Raw genomic sequence first — 5,910 nt, 5'->3', positions numbered from 1 at the left:
CTTTTCATGAGCAAGTGGAGTCTCCGCGATTGAATTAAAAAGTCTTTGAGACATCCAAAATCTCTCTCTCTCTCTCTCTCTTTTCATGAGCAAGTGGAGTCTCGCGAATGAATTAAAAAGTCTTTGAGACATCCAAAATCTCTCTCTCTCTCTCTCTCTCTCTCTCTCTCTCTCTCCTCTCTCTCTCTCTCTCTCTCTCTCTCTTTTCATGAGCAAGTGGAGTCTCCGCGAATGAATTAAAAAGTCTTTGAGACATCCAAAACCTCTCTCTCTCTCTCTCTCTCCTCTCTCTCTCTCTCTCTCTCTCTCTCTCTCTCTCTCTCTCTCTCTCTCTCTCTAATATCTGACCAATTTGAGTTGTTCTTCCTCCATGTAAACTAAATGGAAATTTTGGCCCATTCTTTAACCTACGTTACCCATTTTACCACCTCTCCTACGTATCTACAAATTACTACTCTTTCAATTCTTCCTCCTACACTGACAATATGTAAACAGTTCCTCTCGTAATGGGTTATAGACGCTAATATTTCCTTAGATCTTTACCTTCTACTTCACCTCCTTTCGAACATCTTGCTGTCCATCCTCCGCGCTGAATGGACTCTAGGCCACAGCGCTATGCCTACGTGACAAATCCGATTAGTTAGGTGTAATTACCCAACAAGGATTTTGCTCAACACTCCTTTGAACCTCCTTATCAACATAATGTCTCGTCTTTACAAGGATTTTGCTCAATGACCTAATCGAACATAATGACTCGAAAGTCGATTATTAGCGAAAGCGAATGACTTCAATTCACCTGGGTCATGGCGAAGGTCATTGACACTGACGTCACTGACATACCATTTGGACCAATGTCTGTAGATTAAGTCTGCGCTTACTGCTGAAGTTAAAATAGAGACTTCAGACTTTTATTGAACTAAAAAGTATTGTGTTTTGTTGTTTAAGAAGGAGAGAGAGAGAGAGAGAGAGAGAGAGAGAGAGAGAGAGAGAGAGAGAGAGAGAGAGAGAGAGAGAGAGAGAGCGGAAAATGACATAATCAGGATATGTCTGCATTTTCCCCTTTGTTTATTTACTACAAAGAGTCTAGTTTCCTTTCGTATTTTTTATGTATGTTTATTCTTCTCAAATTATAGGCTAGCATTCCCTTATAGAGTTTCTTGTACAATTCTCTGGATTTTTTATTGAACGATTGGATTTTATTTTCCCTTTTTAAGTTTTTCCTTCACTTTTTATTCAACGATCGGAATTTTTATTTTCCCTTTTTAAGTTTTTCCTTCGCGTTTTTTATTCAACGATTGGAAGTTTTGTTTTCCTTTTTTAAGTTTTTCCTTCAGTTTTTATTCAACGATTGGAATTTTTATTTTCCCTTTTTAAGTTTTTCCTTCAAGGTTTGCTTGTTCATTAGTGCAGCTCATATCCTCCGGTTACTAATTTCATTCCTGTTTCTTTTTATAGAGTTCGTTTTTACATCTTTACTTTCTATTCTTCGTGTTATTTCTTTTCAAGGCTTTTAGTTAATTACACTAGCTATTTTTGATATTCATTTTTACTCAGTTTACTTTTTCTTCTTTTAAGCCATTTTTTATCAGCTAGTTTTTACGTAGCTTTTCTTATCTCCTTTTTTTATCATATCTTACTCTTAATATCCACTGTTTGCTTAGCATACACTTTAAACTATTTTATAATCTCCAATATATTATCATACAATATATGATGAATTTTGATGACTGAACTTCTTCCAGCTTTCTCTCTCAACCCAAATGAATGTTCGTTGAGGAAAGAAGATAAGGTTTTTCTCTTTCCTTAAAGGTCGACTCTCACTGACATATCAGGGACGAACATCCAAGACACTGTCGATACTGTCTGTATTGTGAAACGTGTCGTGTGTGGCAAGGGGGGAGGGTGATCATGATAGGAATAGACTTTTAATTAATATCAGAGTTTAGGTTTTAGTGCATTTCGTGTGTTTGAGAGAGAGAGAGAGAGAGAGAGAGAGAGAGAGGAGAGAGAGAGAGAGAGAGAGAGAGAGAGAGAGAGAGAGAGCTCTTTTGTTCTTCCCTGTTTTTTTTTTGTTGTCATTAGGCCACTTATATGGTAATGGTTATTTTGGTTCAATAGGCTACCTAAATGGCAATGCTTATTTATGCGTGTACGTGTGTGTGTGGAGAGAGAGAGAGAGAGAGAGAGAGAGAGAGAGAGAGAGAGGAGAGAGAGAGAGAGAGAGAGAGGAGAGAGAGAATCCCAAATGAGAATAATGTTCGTTTTTGTGTTTTGTAAATACCAATTGAGACCATTTTCCTTTCATGGCATCTAAAGATTATTTATATAAAGACTAGTTTCTTACAAACGTGTCCTTATTGATGGAAGACATTAGCAGATAAAGTTCATTTCCACATTACCCGGTTCCCTGGAAAGGGTAAGCGAATGAATATGCAGGTGATGTGTATGTTTGGAATTGATAAGTAGAGTGGGTGAGTGTATCGTAAGTAGAGAGAGTGGGGTAAGTGCACCCGCATTTGCTATTCTATTGGGATATTATTATTATTATTATTATTATTATTATTATTATTATTATTATTATTATAATAATAATAATAATAATTATTATTATTATTATTATTATTATTATTATCATCACTATCATCATCATCATCATTATAATAATAATAATAATTATTATTTTTATTATTATTATTATTATTATTATTATTATTATTATTATTATTATTATTATCATCATCATCATCATTATAAAAATAATAATAGTTATTATTATTATTATTATTATTATTATTATTATTATTATTACGTGTTAAGCTATAACCCTTTTTGGAAAAGCAGGATGCTATAACCCCATGGATTCCAACAAGGAAAATAGGCCCAGTGAGGAAAGAAGAAGAATGAAACGATGAACAATCAAAATAAAATATTTTTTAAGAACAGTAACAACATTAAAACAAGATCTTTCATATATAAACTATATTTACCAAAGAGTCTTTTTAGTGTACTAGCAAGTAGTTTTGTCAGGTACATTAATATTTATTTGTATTTATTCATGATAATTTGTTTTATGTGGTATCTAATATATGTACATACTTTAGCATGCATAAGTAATACTAGCATTATATAATGAGGATTATCGAGAAAATGTTACTCTTTCTAATTCTAAGTTACGTATTTGTAATATTATATATGGTTATGGAAAAATCACGCTTTATGTTTTTATAAATATTTGTTACCTTTAAATCCATGCTATTTTGCTATGATATATAACCAAAAAAAGTACTTTGAAATATACAGATTATATATACTCCAAAATCAAATCATTGTTCTCTAGTCTTGGGTAGTGCTATAGCCTAGGTACCATGGTCTTCCACTGTCTTGGGTTAGAGTTCTCTTGCTTGAGGGTACTCTCGGGCACACTGTTCTATCTAATTTCTCTTCCTCTTGTTTTGTTGAATTTCTTATTTCTCATATAGGAAATATTTATTTTAATGTTATCACTATTCTTAAATATTTTATTTTTCCTTGTTTCCTTTCCTCTCTGGGCTATTTTCCCTGTTGGGGCCCCTTGGCTTATAGTATCCTGCTTTTCCAACTAGGGTTGTAGCTTAGCATTTAATACTAATAATATCAATATCAAGGTTTAAACGCCTTTAGATAGTTTAGTGGTATGAGCATAATTTTCGTTCTAGAGAAGGGTAACTTGATAAGAAGTAGAGTTGTGGCAGCCGATGTGGTGACGTCCCTGACTGGTGAACGCCACACTGGGGTTCGAGTCAGCTGAAACTTGTTAGTTCCTTTGGTGTCTGCAATCTCGCCATCCTTGTGGGCTAAGGTTGTGGGGGCGGGTATTAGGGAGCAGCCATTCCCTGGCCTTCCTTGGTCAGTCTCTATGGCATTATCCGGTTTGGTAGGGCAATGTCACTGTCCCTTACTTCTACCATTCATGAGCAGCGGCCTTTGAACCAGATGCAGTCATCAGGACATTCGCCGAAATTGCTTATGTCACCGAATTCCCAATTTGAATTTGATCTTGACGATAGATGAAAAGGCGGTGCACTTAAGGTTATATACCACATGTACCGAGAATGTTAATGACCACCTAGGAGACCTGATTGTCTAATTGATGGATCCAGAGAAGAAAATTACATCCGCGGTCCACTGCTGTGTTATCAAGAGAGATTGAAGAAATGTAATATGAAGGGTAGTGTGGCTTTAACTGAAGTAGCGTACAGTACTGTTTTTTTTTCTTGTTTTTTTTTTCCTGGGCGTTGAGATTAGAAGTGAATGAAACTTTTTAAACGTTTTTTCCCTTGTGTTACGGATGTTTGCGTTTATTAATTTTCTTGTTATCGATGTTTATCTTTTGCTTCAAGGTGAAGTAATTATTAAAGAAAAAAAAAAAAACAAGTATCCTCTTGTGTGTGTGCCATATAGAGACTTCTTTTTTAGTGATGGGGATACTTCTTTTTTAGTGATGGGATATGCGTCACTGGTTAGAATTTTCAAGTGCGTTTCTGTTCATGCATGAGCTTTCAAGGTGGAGTATAGCGACTGGAGAAGGACTTTTTATCTGAGAGAGAGAGAGAGAGAGAGAGAGAGAGAGAGAGAGAGAGAGAGGAGAGAGAGAGAGAGAGAGAGAGAGAGAGAGAATGCAAAGCTCGAACATAGATCACCCAGACAACACAAAATCTTGGAAAGACTCAGATTACTGTACCTTAAAGCTTTATATTCACGGAGAGAGAGAGAGAGAGAGAGAGAGATGAGAGAGAGAGAGAGAGAGAGAGAGAGAGAGAGAGAGAGAGAGATGAAGGAGTGGGAGGCAAGAACAAAGAAAACCTTCATTGAAAAAATATATATATATAAAAATGCAGCAAAATCTTTAAGAGGGGACGAGGATCGACCCGCGTTAAGTGTTTATAAAAAAAGTCTCTAATTAATTAGAATATCAAAAAAGGGGTATTATAATTAAACAATAATTGCTACTACTAACGAAAATTCCTCTTAATTTGTTAGTCTTTTTTAATTTGTATAGAAAATATTTCAGTGTTGTTGTTCGTAAAATATTTTATTTATCCTTGTTTCCTTTCCTCACTGGGCTATTTTCCCTGTTGGTGCCCCCTGGGATTATAGCATCTTGCGTTTCCAACTTAGGGATATAACATAGCAAGTAGTATTAATAATAATAATAATAATAATAATAATAATAATAATAATAATAATAATAGCTAAATGAAAATTTAGATAATGACGAGAAATGAAAGCAAACATAAAGAACTAACTGAAATAGGAATTGCAAGAATAAATTGAGAGACGATTTAGAAGAATGGAATTTGCGATATGAAAATGAAGATTAGGAAAAGTAAGATACAAATGGGACATGATAAAATAAAAAAGATTAAACCGATAGTGAAGGGTGCATACGTTTTGGGCAAAATATTCAAGAGTTTGGGAAATGCTTTCAAAGACAATGCTTGAGGGAATTGATTTCATGAAGATTTGGACAGAATTGTATCTCATTATTGTTGTATTCTTCTTTTTCTTCTTTTTTATTTTTCTTCTTCTTCTTCTTCATCTTTTTCTTCTTCTTCTTCTTATATTATTAGAAGTAGTAGTAGTATTTGGATTATTATTTTCATTTTTATTGTTATTATTATTATTATTATTATTAGTAGTAGTAGTAGTAGTAGTAGTAGTAGTATTTGGATTATTATTATATATTATTTTTATCTATTGTTTTAATTATCATTATTATCATTATCATTTTTATTATTATTATTATTAGTATTATTATTATTACAAGCTAAGCTACAACCCTAGTTGGAAAAAGCAGGATGCTATAAGCACAAGGCCTCCAGCTGAGAAAAATAGCCCAGTGAGGAAAAGAAACGAGGAAATGAATAAACT

Source organism: Palaemon carinicauda, chromosome 3 (assembly GCF_036898095.1).
Source record: "Palaemon carinicauda isolate YSFRI2023 chromosome 3, ASM3689809v2, whole genome shotgun sequence".
Taxonomy (NCBI): domain Eukaryota; kingdom Metazoa; phylum Arthropoda; class Malacostraca; order Decapoda; family Palaemonidae; genus Palaemon; species Palaemon carinicauda.
This window is presented reverse-complemented; position numbering follows the sequence as displayed.